Genomic DNA, 15,477 nt, shown 5'->3' with positions numbered 1-15,477 from the left:
TCTTTCCTCAGCCTCCTGAGTAGCTGGGACTACAGGCGCGTGCCACCATGCCCAGCTAATTTTTGTATTTTTAGTAGAGATGGGGTTTAACCACGTTGGCCAGGATGGTCTTGATCTCTTAACCTCATGATCTGCCCGCCTTGGCCTCCCAAAGTGCTGACGTGAGCCACCGTGCCTGGCCCTAGATTTTCTTTTTTTTTTTTTTTTTTTTGAGACGGAGTCTCGCTCTGTCGCTTAGGCTGGAGTGCAGTGGCCGGATCTCAGCTCACTGCAAGCTCCGCCTTCCCGGGTTCACGCCATTCTCCTGCCTCAGCCTCCGGAGTAGCTGGGACTACAAGCGCCCACCACCTCGCCCGGCTAGTTTTTTGTATTTTTTAGTAGAGACGGGGTTTCACCGTGTTAGCCAGGGTGGTCTCGATCTCCTGACATCGTGATCCGCCCGTCTCGGCCTCCCAAAGTGCTGGGATTACAGGCTTGAACCACCGCGCCCAGCCAGATTTTCTTTTAATAATAAAGAAGGTAATAAGGAATTCACATCTGTTTTATTTTTTAAATTTAATTTAATTTAATTTAGTTTTTTTTTTTTTTTTTTTTTTTTTTGACAGAGTCTCACTCTCTGTTGCCCAGACTGGAGTGCAGTGGCGCTATCTCAGCTCACTGCAACCTCTGCCTCCTGGGTTCAAGTGATTCTCCTGCCTCAGCTTCCTGAGTAGCTGGGATTACAGGCACCCGCCACCATACCTGGCTAATTTTTGTATTTTTAGTAGAGACGAGGTTTTGCCATTTTGATCTCGAACTCCTGACCTTATGTGATCCACCCACCAGGGCCTCTCAAAGTGCTGGGATTACAGGTGTGAGCCACCGTGTCCAGCCCCCACCTTTTTATAGTGGTCACTTTATAAAAGATCTATTTATAGTAAAGTTGGACAATATGAAGTTTGCCTTCCTAAGACAGAGGCATAGGACAGTGCTAGTCAAGCTGGGATCCACTGACTAGTACCAGTCTGCAAATGGTTTGCTACTTGTCCATGATAATATAAACACAGAAATTGAGAGTAACTTAATATCTAGGTAGATTTATAGCAATCTAAGTATGTGATTCTTTTTCTAGTACTTTATTTTCATTTCATTTGGCAAAAGTGTTGGTTCATGTTGGACTGGAAATTTAAGAAGCTGATCCTTCTCCGAGAGAGTGTTGTTGTGGGTGCTGTTGTGGAGACTTCTTTCAGCACTATGCCATCTTCTCCAAGTAGCACTGTCCTCGTACATGTTTTCAGGCACCAGAATTATGCTGTTCTGTTCTTAACTGTTCTGCTTCAAAGTGTGAAGATACACAACAACCAGAGTTTTCACCTGCAAATAGCAGCTCCTCTGACAGAGAACCGATTTCTATTTCTTCTGTCCTTCTAGTCTCCTTAATTCAATTCCAAATGAGACTAATTTTCTTCCAGATCTTATGCCATACAAAAAAAAAAAAAAAAAAAGCCCATGGCTGGGCCTGGTGGCTCAGCTTGTAATTCCAGTGCTCTGGGTGGCCAGAGGCAGAAGGATCATTTGAGGCCAGGAATTCAAGACCAGCCTGGGGGCCGGGCGCGGTGGCTCAAGCCTGTAATCCCAGCACTTTGGGAGGCCGAGGCGGGTGGATCACAAGGTCAGGAGATCGAGACCATCCTGGCTTACACGGTGAAACCCCGTCTCTACTAAAAAATACAAAAAACTAGGCCGGGCACGGTGGCTCAAGCCTGTAATCCCAGCACTTTGGGAGGCCGAGACGGGCGGATCACGAGGTCAGGAGATCGAGACCATCCTGGCTAACACGGTGAAACCCCGTCTCTACTAAAAAATACAAAAAACTAGCCGGGCGCGGTGACAGGCGCCTGTAGTCCCAGCAACTCGGGAGGCTGAGGCAGGAGAATGGCTTAAAACCCAGGAGGCGGAGCTTGCAGTGAGCTGAGATCCGGCCACAGCACTCCAGCCTGGGTGGCAGAGCGAGACTCTGTCTCAAAAAAAAAAAAAAAAAAAAAAATACAAAAAACTAGCCGGGCGAGATGGCGGGCGCCTGTAGTCCCAGCTACTCGGGAGGCTGAGGCAGGAGAATGGTGTGAACCCGGAAGGCGGAGCTTGCAGTGAGCTGAGATCTGGCCAGTGCACTCCAGCTTGGGTGACAGAGCCAGACTCCGTCTCAAAAAAAAAAAAAAAAAAAAAAAAAAAGACCAGCCTGGGCAACATAATGAAATCCTGTCTCTACAAAAAAAAATTTTTTAATTAGCTAGGTGCTGTGCATGCATCTTTAGTCCTAGCTACTCAGGAGGCTGAGGTGGGAGGATCGCTTGAGCCCAGGAGTTCAAGTTTACAGTGAGCTATCATCATACCACTGCACTCCAGCCTGGATGACAGAGCAAGATCCTGACTCAAACAAACAAACATACAACAACAAGAAGTCATGCCCTGTGTAAGGGGTGTGTGATACTCTGGCTTGGCCCTCTGTTTAGAGAGGTACTAAGGAGTATCTTTTCTCTCTGGAGGCTTCATATTCCTCCCTTCTGTTCCAGGAGGTGGTATGTTTTTATCATTCTTGCATCAGAGATGAGTTAGGGCCGGGTGTGGTGGCTCATGCCTTTAATCCCAGGATTTTGGGAGGTCAAGGTGTGAGGATTGCTTGAGCCCAGGAGTTCAAGACCAGCCAGGGGAACATGGTGAAACCCCATCTCTACAAAAAATACAAAAATTAGCCAGACATGGTGGTGCTCATCTGTGGTCCCAGCTACTAGGGAGGCTGAGGTGGGAGGACAGCTTGGGCCTGGGAGGTGGAGGTTGCAGTAAGCTGAGATCTAGTAACAGAGTGAGACCCTGTCTCAAAAAAAAAAAAGAGGGGAAAAAAACACAACATATTAAGTCCTCTCTGGTCTTAAACTTTCCCCCTCTCTTCCCAGATGCATTTACTTTCATGAGGTTGGCAGGCACACTTCCTGTCTCTGTTTTTATACTTTCACTATTTTATTTATTTATTTGAACAAAAACTTACAGAGCACAATATCACTTTATTGCTGAATTACAAATCACTCCAAAACTTATTGGCTTAAAATAACAACAATTAATTGTATTATTATCTCTCACAATTCTCTGAGTTGGCTGGGCTCAGCTAGAAGGTTGTCTCATAAGCATGCGTTCAGATGGCAGCAGGGGTTGTAGTCACCTTGAACGCTTCTTCATTCATGGTGGGTGATGCTGGCTGTTGGCTAAGACCTCATCTGCGGCTATCAGCTAGAATACCCACAGGTAGGCCCTTCATGTGGCCTGGGCTTTTTCACAGCATGGTTGCTAGATTCTAGGAGGGAATATTCCAAGAGGAGTAGGTGGAAGTTGTATTGCCTTTTATGACCTAACTTTGGAAGTCACATGGCATAATTTCCACCATAATCATAGGCCCACCCAGATTCAAAGTCCCCTTCTCCTCTCTCTCTTTCTTTCTTTCTTTCTTTTTTTCTTTCTTTCTTTCTCTGGTCCAAAACTGACAGCCCCCATTTCTTGGTGAGATAAATATAAATGTCCCATTGTGGCCGGGTGCGGTGGCTCAAGCCTGTAGTCCCAGCACTTTGGGAGGCCGAGACGGGCGGATCACGAGGTCAGGAGATCGAGACCATCCTGGCTAACACGGTGAAACCCCGTCTCTACTAAAAATACAAAAAAACTAGCTAGGCGAGGTGGCGGGCGCCTGTAGTCCCAGCTACTCGGGAGGCTGAGGCAGGAGAATGGCGTAAACCCGGGAAGGCGGAGCTTGCAGTGAACTGAGATCCGGCCACTGCACTCCAGCCTGGGTGACAGAGCGAGACTCCGCCTTAAAAAAAAAAAAAAAAAGTCCCATTGTAAGAAGATGATGTACAATGAAAAATCCTACCATGGCAATCTTGGAAAATACAGAATGCCACACACACTTATTATGTGCTAGGTACTAAATGTTTTGCATATCCATAATCAAGATGTGGTACTATTTTGTATGTTTTTAATTTTTACATAAATGGCTTTATGTGGAATGTATTATTTTGTAGCACTTTTTGTTCAACTTATAGTTTTAAGCTCTAGCAAGCTGATACATGAGGGCAAATTCATTTCTTTCTCTTTTTTCTTTCTTTCTTTTTTTTTTTTGGAGACAAGGTCTAGCTCCATTTCCCAGGCTGGAGTGCAGTGGCACGATCTCGCTCACTGCAACTTCCCAGGTTCAAGTGATTCTTGTGCCTTTTGAGTAGCTGGGATTACGGTCATGCAACACTACACTCGGCTAACTTTGTATTTTTAGTAGAGATGGGGTTTTGCCATGTTGGCCAGGCTGGTCTCAACTCCTGGCCTCAAGCGATCAACCCAAATTGGCCTTCCAAAGTGCTGGGATTGCAGACCAAATTCATTGATTCTAATTTCTGCTTTGTATTGTATTCACAGTTGGATTGTATGATTTTTGCATTCGTTTGTAGGAATATACCACAGTATACCATGTGTTTATTCCCCATGTCCATATATCATCTTCATTTTTTTTTTTTGAGACGCAGTCTCACTCTGTCACCCAGGATGGAGTGCAGTGACAGGATTTCGGCTCACTGCAACCTCTGCCTGCTGGGTTCAAGCAATTCTCTTGCCTCCGCCTCCCGAGTAGCTGGGACTACAGGCATGCGCTACCATGCCTGGCTAATTTTTCGTATCTTTAGTAGAGATGGGGGTTTCACCAGGCTGGCCTGGCTGGTCTCAAACTCCTGACTTCGTGATCTGCCTACCTTGGCCTCCCAAAATGCTGGGATGTGTGAGCCATTTCACCCAGCCCCATCTTCATTTGTAAATGAAATCATAAACGGGTGCAGGGGCTCATGCCTGTAATCCTAGCACTTTGGGAGGCAGAGGTGGGTGAATCCCTTGAGGCCAGGAGTTTGAGACCACCAGGGCAAAATGGTGAAACCCCATCTCTACAAAAAAGAGTAGCCAGGTGTGGTGGCATGCCCCTGTAGTCCCAGCTACTCAAGAGGGTGAGGTGGGAGGATTGCTTTTGCCTTGGAGGTGGAGGTTGCAATGAGCTGAGCTTGGGCAACAGAGTGCGATCCCATCTAAAAAAAAAAAAAATACAAATCATACAGTACATTTATCCTTGATAAAACCTACAGTAAGTGTCAGCACTTTCCCATGCCACCAAATATTCTCCCAACACAAAATTTTTAGTGGCTATGTTGTATTCATCTATTGTTCATGTGAATAGAACATAAAACATTTAACTAAACCCTTAAACTTGAATTTTTAGGTTGTCTATACCTTTTTTCACTATTATAAATAAAGCCACCACAACTATCAGTACATACAAATATTTGTGTGTATATACATATACATATATAATTTTTTCTTTGATTCAAGGGTAGATTGATAGAAATGTGTGTATATTTTTATTGTTTCCTTAGGAAAAACTCAAATGGAATTATCGGATGAAAAGACATAATCAATTTTGATGCTTTCAATACATAAATAATGGGGGCTGGGCGCGGTGGCTCATGCTTATAATCCCAGCACTTTGGGAGGCCGAGGTGGGCAGATCACGAGGTCAGGAGATCGAGACCATCCAGCTAACATGGTGAAACCCCATCTCTACTCAAAATACAAAAAAGTTAGCGGGGCGTGGTGGTGGGTGGCTGTAGTCCCAGGTACTCGGGAGGCTGAGTTTAGGAGAATGGCCTAAACCCAGGAGGTGGAGCTTGCAGTGAGCCGAGATCGCGCCACTGCACTCCAGCCTGGGCAACAGAGCGAGACACTATCTCAAAAACAAAACAAAACAAAACAAAAATCCATAAATAATGGATCCACATTTTATTTATTTATAGATTGTAATTAATGTCAGAAACACCTGGGTATGCTCCACCTGACTGAAATAAAACAATGCCCATCAGCTGTAAGCTTCTGTGTGCCCTTCCCATTTGATATGATTTGGCTGTGTGTTCCAGCCCAAATCTCGTGTTGAATTGTAACCCCCAATGTTGGAGGAGGGGTCTGGTGGGATATGATTGGATCATGGGGGCAGATCTCCCCTTGCTGTTCTCGGGATAGTAAGTGAGTTCTCATGAGATCTGGTTGTTTAAAAGTGTTTGGCACCTCCCCCCACCCTTCCTCCTTCTCCAGCCATGTAAGACATGGCTTCACCTTCTGCCACAATTGTCAGTTTCCTGAGGCCTCTTCAGCCATTTGTCCTATATAGCCTGCAAAATTGTGAGTCAATGAAACCTCTTTTCTTTATAAATTACTCAACCTCAGGTAGTTCTTTATAGCAATGCAAGAACAGAGGAATACACCATTCCATCCCCCTTCCTTCCTCCAGAAAGCCCCACTATGCCAATTTTTTTTTTTTTTTTTTTTTTTTTTTGGTGGCACAGTCTCACTCTGTCACCCTGGCTGGAGTGCAGTGGTGCGATCTTGGCTCACCGCAACCTCTGCCTTATGGGTTCAAGCGATTCTCCTGCCTCAGGTTCCCAAGTAGCTGGGATTACAGGTGCCCGCCCCCACGCCTGGCTAATTTTTGTATTTTTAGTAGAGACAGGGTTTCACCACGTTCGTCAGGCTGGTCTCGAACTCCTAACCTCATTATCTGCCCGACTCGGCCCCCACAAAGTGCTGAGATTACAGGCATGAGCCACCACACTCGGCCATATGCCAAATTTTGTATTTATTATTCTCATGTACTTATAGAAACAAAATAAAAATATTTATCCTTTTCATGTATTTATATAGTCATATAAATTAAATCATACTATATGTATCCTTCTGCAACTTTGCTCAACATGATGTTTGTGAGATTTATTCATATTGACACATATAATACTAGTTTTTCACTTTCATTGCTGTGTAGTATTCCATTGTATGGATGTATGAAACTTCCTCTGCATCTATCTTTGCAATTTTTCTATACATTTAAAATTATGCCAAAATAAAAGTTTGAAAAATCCGATTGCAATGAAAAAAAAGTGAAATACAAAGAGGTGAGTTGATTGCTCAGGATCACACAGTGAATACAATGGTTTATCTGGAACTAGAATCCAGGTCTCCAAACCAATGGTACTTTTTCCTAGGTGTCTCCAATAGTCCACCCTATTCCTGGTATCCATTATTCTCCTGTTTGTTTATTTATTTAAATTCACTTATTTATTTTGAGACAGAGTCTTGCTCTTTTGCCCAGGCTGGAGTGCAGTGGTGCAATATCGGCTCACTGCAACCTCCACCTCCTGGGTTCAAGTGATTCTCCTGCCTCAGCCTCCCTAGTAGCTGGGATTATAGGCACATGCCACCATGCCCAGCTAATGGGATTTCGCCACGTTGGCCAGGCTGATCTCGAGCTCCTGACCTCAGGTGATCTGCCTCCCTCAGCCTCCAAAAGTACTGGGATTACAGGTGTGAGCCACTATGCCTGGCTATTCTCCTGTTTATATTGGAGATATATTAATAAATTAAACTTTTTTTGGATCTTCTGAGTGAGAATCCGATAAGGTTGGTCCAACTACAGTCTTTCCTGCAACACTGAAGCCTACTCCCCCAATCTCAAAAACAATCATTTCAAACTTTCCTCCTGTCTCAATCCGCAGAGTCTACCACATGTCTCCTCACTCCCTCAAAGGATCAGATCTAATTCCCAGCAAGAACAGTTACCATCAGGGGACTTCCCCAGCTTCTTAAGACCCAAACTGCAAACCTATTTGTTTCCTCACCTGCCTGCCTTTCTCCAGCCATTAGCACTTCACCAGAAGAGGCGCTCCCCATGCTGTCACAGGTTACACTCTTCACCTGTGTCCTGAATTTTCCCTGCTGCCACCATCTCAGGGACCCATCTAGCAATAATTCTCCCTCTTCTGTTCTCTCCAAGTTCTCCCTCTCTACTGAGGCCTTTAGACATATTCTGTGATCTTCTATTTTAAAAATAATTATTGATACTACATCTACCTTAAATACCTCCCTGGCCCTTCTTTCACAGCCAAACTTCCTGAAAACGTCATCTAACTTGTCTCTCCTTCACCTCTCACTTCCCTGTTCTTTTCCTATTTGATTTATCTGACCATTTGACACTATTAACTGTGTGTATTAGTCTCTTCCATGCTGCTAATAAAAAAAATACCCGAGACTGGGTAATTTATAAAGGAAAAGAAATTTAATGGACTCACAGTTCCACATGGCTGGGGAGGCCTCACAATCATGGCAGAAGGCAGAAGGCCCATCTTACATGGGGAAAGGCAAGAGAGAATGAGAGCCAAGCAAAAGGAGAAACCCTTATAAAACCATCGGATGTCGTGAGACTCATTCACTACCACAAGAACAGTATGGGGGAAACCACTCCCATGATTCAATTATCTCCCACCAGGTCCCACCCACAACACGTGGGAATTATGGGAGCTACAATTCAAGATGAGATTTGCGTGGGGACACAGCCAAACCATATCACCATGCCATTCTCTTTTAAAAAACAACTTTGGCAGAGCATGGTGACTGGCTCATGCCTGTAATCCCAGCACACTGGGAGGCCCAGGCAGGTGGATCACTTGGGGTCAGGAGTTCAAGACCAGCTTGGCCAACATGGTGAAACCCCATCTCTACCAAAAATGCAAAAATTAGCCAGGTGCAGTGGCAGGCACCTGTAATCCCAGCTACTCGGGAGGCTGAGGAAGGAGGATCACTTGAACCCAGGAGGCGGAGGCTACAGTGAGCTGAGATTGTGCCACTGCAATCCAGCCTGGGTGACAGAGCGAGACTCCATCTCAAAACAAAAACAAAAATAAATAAACAAACAAAAAAATACCAGTTTTATTGAGATACAATTCACAAACCATGTAATTCATCAATTTAGGGTATACAATGCAACAGTGCACTTAGTGTATTTACAGATATATGCACCCACACCACAGTTAATTTTAGATCATTTTCACCACTTCACAAAGAAATCTAGTAACTTTTACAATAGCTATCATGCCTTTTTCCCTCCACATCTTCCCACCACTCCAAGCCTGGAGCAACTATTAAACTTCTGTTTCTATAGATTAACCTATTCTGGCCGGGAGCGGTGGCTCACGCCTGTAATCCTAGCACTTTGGGAGGTTGAGGTAGGCAGATCACGAGGTCAGGAGTTCGAGACCAGCCTGACCAACATGCTGAAACCCCGTCTCTACTAAAAATACAAACATTAGCCAGGCCTGGTGGTGCGCGCCTGTAATCCCAGCTACTCAGGAGGCTGAGGCAGGAGAATGACTTGAACCCAGGAGGCAGAATTTGCAGTAAGCCAAGATTGTGCCACTGCACTTCAGCTGGGTGAGGTGAAGCTCCATCTCAAAAAAAAAAAAAATTGTGTACATGTTTTTACGTGGACTTGTCTTTTCTCTTGGGTATCTGCTTAAGAGTTGAGTAGCTGGGCCATATAGTACCTTTATGTTTAATCATTTGAGGAACCATCCGATTGTTTTCCAAAGCAGCTGCACCCCTGTTTACATTCTCATCAGCAGTACAAGAAGTTTCCTATTTTTCCACATCCTCAATGATATGGCTTGGCTCTGTGTCCCCACCCAAATCTCATCTCAAAGTATAATCCCCACATGTCCAGAGAGGGACCTAGTGGGAGGTGATTGGATCATAGGGTTGGTTCCCCCATGCTGTTCTCATGTTAGTGAGTGAGTTCTCACAAAATCTGATGGTTTTAAAAGTGGTGGTTTCCCCTGCACACTCTTTCTCTCTGCCACCTTGTGAAAAACATGCTTGCTTCTCCTTCTGCCATGACTATAAGTTTCCTGAGGCCTCCCCAGCCATGTGGAACTGTGAGTCAATTAAACCTCTTTCCTTTATAAATTATCCAATCTCAGGTAATATCATTTTTTTTTTTTTTTTGAGACAGAGTCTCACTCTGCCGCCCAGGCTGGAGTGCAGTGGGGTGATCTCCGCTAACTGCAATCTCTGCCTCCTGGGTTCAAGCAATTCTCCTGCTTCGGCCTCCCGAGAAGCTGAGACTAAAGGTGAGCACCACCACGTGCGGCTAATTTTTGTATTTTTAGTAGAGGTGGGGGGTTTCATCATGTTGGCCAGGCTGGTCTCGAACTCCTGACCTCAAGTGATCTGTCCACCTCAGCCTCTCAAAGTGCTGGGATTACAGGCGTGAGCCACTTGCCCAGCCTTGGGTTGTATCTTTACAGCAGTGTGAAAATGGACTAATACACTCACCAACCTTTGTTATTATCTGACTTTTTGACTCTGGCCATCCTAGTGGACATGAAGTGGTATCTCATTGTAACACACCATTCTTCTTGAATATAAATGGGTCCTGTGATTTCTATAAGACTATACTCGGCCGGGCGCGGTGGCTCAAGCCTGTAATCCCAGCACTTTGGGAGGCCGAGACGGGCGGATCACGAGGTCAGGAGATCGAGACCATCCTGGCGAACACGGTGAAACCCCGTCTCTACTAAAAAAATACAAAAAACTAGCCGGGCGAGGTGGCGGCGCCTGTAGTCCCAGCTACTCGGGAGGCTGAGGCAGGAGAATGGCGTAAACCCGGAGGCGGAGCTTGCAGTGAGCTGAGATCCGGCCACTGCACTCCAGCCGGGCGATAGAGCGAGACTCCGTCTCAAAAAAAAAAAAAAAAAAAAAAAAAAAAAAAAAAAAGACTATACTCATAGGAACAAAGTATAATTTTCAAAAAAGTTTCAAAAGATGACACTTAACCCATGTGTAAAATGTGTCAAAGATTTTACTCAACTCATTAATTAACGATGAAACCAGTAATATGGTAAATCAGGTACAAAGAGTGTTTTGAGAAACCAGAGTTTATGAAATTCATTTAAAAGGTTAAAATAAAATTGCTAGGTTAAATACAAAATTGGTTAATGTCCTTCAGGGCAATAAGCTATAAATAACTTTTAAGGTTACCCAGTGGTATCCTGGAGCCAACTCACACCACCTCTTGAGACAAGATTTTTAAATATTCAGGAATTTTGCCAGCCAGACCTCCTTCTCCCAGCCAGTTTATCGGCACATCAACTGATGTTACCATTTCTATTAGAAAGAAATTATTCAAATATCTACCAAACACAATCTAACACGTTAGCAAGTAATTTTATGGATCATATCCCTTAATTAATAATAAAGAGCAAAGTCAAACAGTGTTATATTGTCCTTGAACATTGAATCATCCTTGGGTTAGCTTGTTAAACAATGCCTTAGTATGACATTGAACAAATATAAAATCATCTTCTTGGCCTCATTTCCAAATTTTGAATACTTTTTCTTTTATAAAAAATTATGTTTAGAGATAGGATTTCACTCTGTCACTGAGGCTGAAGTGCAGTGGCATGATCTCTGCTCACAGCAACCTCTGCCTCCTGGTTCAAGCGATTCTCATGCTTCAGCCTTCTGAGTAGCTGGGATGAGAGGCGTGTGCCACCGTACCTGGCTAATTTTTGCATTTTTAATAGAGATGGGGGATTTGCCATGTTGGCCAGGCTGGTCTCGAACTCCGACCTCAGATGATCTGCCCGCCTTGACTTCCCAAAGTGTGGTACTACAGGCATGAGCCCTCGTACCTGGCCTAGTTAATTGTTCTTAATAGAAAGATAATTTTTCTTTTCTTTTCTTTTTCTTTTTTTTGAGACAGAGTCTTGCTCTGTTGCCCAGGCTGGAGCGCAGTGGCATGATCTCAGCTCACTGCAACCTCCACCTCCCCGGTTCAAGCGATTCTTCCTGCCTCAGTCTCCCAAGTAGCTGGGATTATAGGCATATGTCAACACGCCTGGATAATTTTTATGTTTTTAGTAGAGATGGGGTTTCATCATGTTGGCCAGGCTAGTCTCAAACTCCTGACCTGGTGATCTGTCCACCTCAGCCTCTCAAAGTGCTGGGATTACAGGGGTGAGTCACTGTGGCTGGCAGAGAATTTTTCTTAATATTAATTTTCCTCCAAACTCCCAGCTCCTCCTTTCAATATTCTGTGTGGGCTTCTTCTCTCCCCTTCCTTAAATAATGGTGTTCTTCAAGAACTGTTTTAGGTTCTTTTCTCTTTTCACTTATCTCATTCATCCCCCATAATTGCCTAATTAATTACTACTCATTCTTTAGACTGCTTAAATCCAATAACTCCTCAGGTAAAATGGGGTTTCCCTCTTTCAGAACACTTATCACAATTCCAATAAACAACACATGGTACAATTAGTCATTTAATGTCTGTCTTTTTCACTAGACTGTAAGCTGCATGACAGCAGGGATTATGTCTGTCCTTTTCATGTCCATAATCCTCATAGCCTAAATAAATATTTGTTGAATAAATGAATGACTGAATGAATGAGTATGTGAATGGAGGAATAAACAGATGGTGATCTCATCATTCCTCTGTCTGCTAAATCAAGTTTAGACGAAAGCTGCCTCCTTACATGTTTTAAGTTTGGCCTAAAGGTTTCTCTGTACATTGTGAATTATAACAACTGGAGGTGTAAACACACCATAGCCTACACCTGTGCCAATCACCAAGTTTTGGTCAATCAAAGGTAGCCCACTATTGGAACCATGTTCAAATAAGGCAAATGCCAAACTGTAACCAATCTGGCTGTTTCCATACCTCACTTCTGTTTTCTGTACATCACTTTCCTTTTTCTGTCTATAAATCTTCTTCTACCATGTGGCTGCACTGGAGTCTCAGAGCTTACTCTGGCTCTGGAGGCTGCTTGATTCACGAATCATTCATTGCTCAATTAAACTCTTTTAAATTTAATTTGGGTGAAGTTTTTCTTTTCACATAGCTTAGTCCATTTTTTGTTGTTTATAACAGAATACCTGAGACTGGACTGGGCGTGGTGGCTCATGCCTATAATTCCACACCTTGGGGGGCCAAGGCAGGTGGATCACTTGAGGTCAGGAGTTTGAGACCAGCCTGGTCAACATGGTGAAACCCCATCTCTACTAAAAAGACAAAAAAAATTAGCCAAGTCATGGTGCTGGGTGCCTGTATTCCCAGCTACTCAGGAGGCTGATAAGGAAAATCGCTTGAACCCAGGAGGCAGAGATTGCAGTGAGCCAAGATCATGCCACTGCACTCCAGCCTGGGTGACAGAGCAAGACTCCATCTCAAAAAAAAAAAAAAAAAAAAAAAAAAAAGAATACCTGAAACTGTATTACTTACAAGAAACAAAATTTATATCTTACAGTTTTGGAGGCTGGGAAGTCTAAGGCTGAGGGGGTGCATCTGTTGACAGCCTTCTCTCTTGAGCGCCCCAACGCAGCACAGGACATCACATGGCAAGGAGTGTGAGTGTGCTAGCTCAGGCCTCTCTTCCTCTTCTTATAAAGCCACCAGTCCCAATCCCATGATAGCCCCCCAATTCATTACCCAATCACCTGCTAAAGGCCCTACCTGTGAATAATACCACACTGGGATTCAATTTCAATGAGTTTTGAAGGTGACAAATATCCAAATCACAGCACTTCCCATGGTTTCTGTTTTTACCAGCATACTGACGAATTTCAATAACTATATTTCCAATTATTTCCCTTGGAAATATATTCTTTCTCTCTTTCTTTTTGCAACTGAATAACAAAATGATATTCAGGGAAAGTCTCCTGTTATATTCCAAACACAAGTGTTCGAATACCAGAATACAGCCAAGCATGGTGGCTTATGCCTGTAATCCTAGCATTTTGGGAGGCCGAGGCAGCTGGGCCACTTGAGGTCAGGAGTTCGAGACCAGCCTGGCCAACATGGTGAAACCCTGTCTCTACTAAAAATACAAAAATTAACTAGGCGTGGTGGTGCACGACTATAATCCCAGCTACTCAGGAGGCTGAGGCAAGAGAATTGCTTGAACCCAGGAGGTGAAGGTTGCAGTGAGCCAAGATAGAGCCATTGCCCTCCAGCCTCTGTCACAAAACAAAACAAAAAACCCCAGAATTCTATGGGAGATATTTTTTAAAGTACGCCACATGTCAACAAAGGGGGCATACAATTTGGCTATTGCTTGATCTAGGAGAAAGCAGATGTAAACCAAAAAATAAATTTCTATGTCCCCCAACCAACTGAATGAACCCGTCCTCTTGGCCAAAGGCATGCTAAAGAAGACTTGAAACACTAATTCAGGTCATGATGGGAATGGGTGGAGGGACATGCCTCATTATCCCGTTGGAACTGAGGCACAACTGACCAGCATTAACATTAAAACAGGCCAGGCGTGATGGCACATGCTTGTAGTCCTAGCACTTTGGGAGGCTGAGGTGGGTGGACCACTTGAGATCAGGAGTTCAAGACCAGCCTGGCCAATATGGTGACATTCCATCTCTATTAAAAATACAAAAATTGGCCGGGCGTGGTGGCAGCTGCCTGTAATCCCAGCTACTCAGGAAGCTGAGGCAGGAGAATCACTTGAACTCAGGAGGCAGAGATTCAATGAGCTGAGATCATGTCACTGCACTACAGCCTGGGCAACAGAGCAAGACTGTCTCAAACAACAACAACAACAAAAACTCATTAAAACAGTGGCCAGGGTGTGGTGGTGGCTCATGCCTGTAATCCTAGCACTTTGAGAGACTGAGGTGGAGGATTACTTGAGGCCAGGACTTGGAGGCCAACCTGGGCAACTCACAAAGCTTTACAGCTCTTTTAGAATTTGTCTAGCAGGCTTTCCTGTTTTTTTTTGGAAAGCACCCCCCACCACCATCACCACCAAAAGAAAAGAAAAGAAAAGAAAAACAACAACAACAACAACAACAACAAAAATCCTGGCCGGGCGCGGTGGCTCAAGCCTGTAATCCCAGCACTTTGGGAGGCCGAGACGGGCGGATCACGAGGTCAGGAGATCGAGACCATCCTGGCTAACACGGTGAAACCCCGTCTCTACTAAAAATACAAAAAATTAGCCGGGCAAGGTGGCGGGCGCCTGTAGTCCCAGCTACTCGGGAGGCTGAGGCAGGAGAATGGCCTAAACCCGGGAGGCGGAGCTTGCAGTGAGCTGAGATCCGGCCACAGCACTCCAGCCTGGGCGACAGAGCGAGACTCCGTCTCAAAAAAAAAAAAAAAAAAAAAAAAAAAAACAAAAATCTCCATTAAAACAGAGACCTTGGCCTGGTGCAGTGGCTCATGCCTGTAATCCCAGCACTTTGGTAGGCCAAGGCAGATGGATCACCTGAGGTCAGGAGTTCGAGACCAGCCTGCCAACGTGGTAAATCCCCATTTCTACTAAAAATACAAAAATTAGCTGGGTGTGGTGGCGGGCGCCTGTAATCTCAGCTCCTTGTGAGGCTAATGCAGGAGAATTGCTTGAACTGGGGAGGCGGAGGTTGCAGTGAACTGAGATCGCGCCACTGCACTCCAGCCTGGGTGACAGAGCGAGACTCCATCTCAGAAAAAAAGAAAAGGAGACCTTAAGACTGACAAAACACTCTTTGTAGCAATAAGATTGTTCTACGTGTCCATGCGAAGAGACCCCCAAACAGGCTTTGTGTGAGCAA

General features: G+C 44.6%; 1 non-coding gene across 1 annotated transcript; it reads left to right on the top strand.

Moving 5' to 3' along the window:
- The first annotated feature begins 14,613 nt into the window (after nucleotides 1-14,613).
- Nucleotides 14,614-14,676, top strand: LOC117063124. Its single transcript, XR_004428741.1, has one exon. It is a non-coding gene; the product is annotated as a U7 small nuclear RNA (small nuclear RNA).
- Nucleotides 14,677-15,477: the final 801 nt, after the last annotated feature.

The sequence above is a fragment of the Trachypithecus francoisi genome, unplaced genomic scaffold, assembly GCF_009764315.1.
Source record: "Trachypithecus francoisi isolate TF-2019V2 unplaced genomic scaffold, Tfra_2.0 Lachesis_group17, whole genome shotgun sequence".
NCBI classification, from domain to species: domain Eukaryota; kingdom Metazoa; phylum Chordata; class Mammalia; order Primates; family Cercopithecidae; genus Trachypithecus; species Trachypithecus francoisi.
Note: the sequence above shows the minus strand (reverse complement) of the source record. Positions and strands in the feature narration are given on the sequence as shown.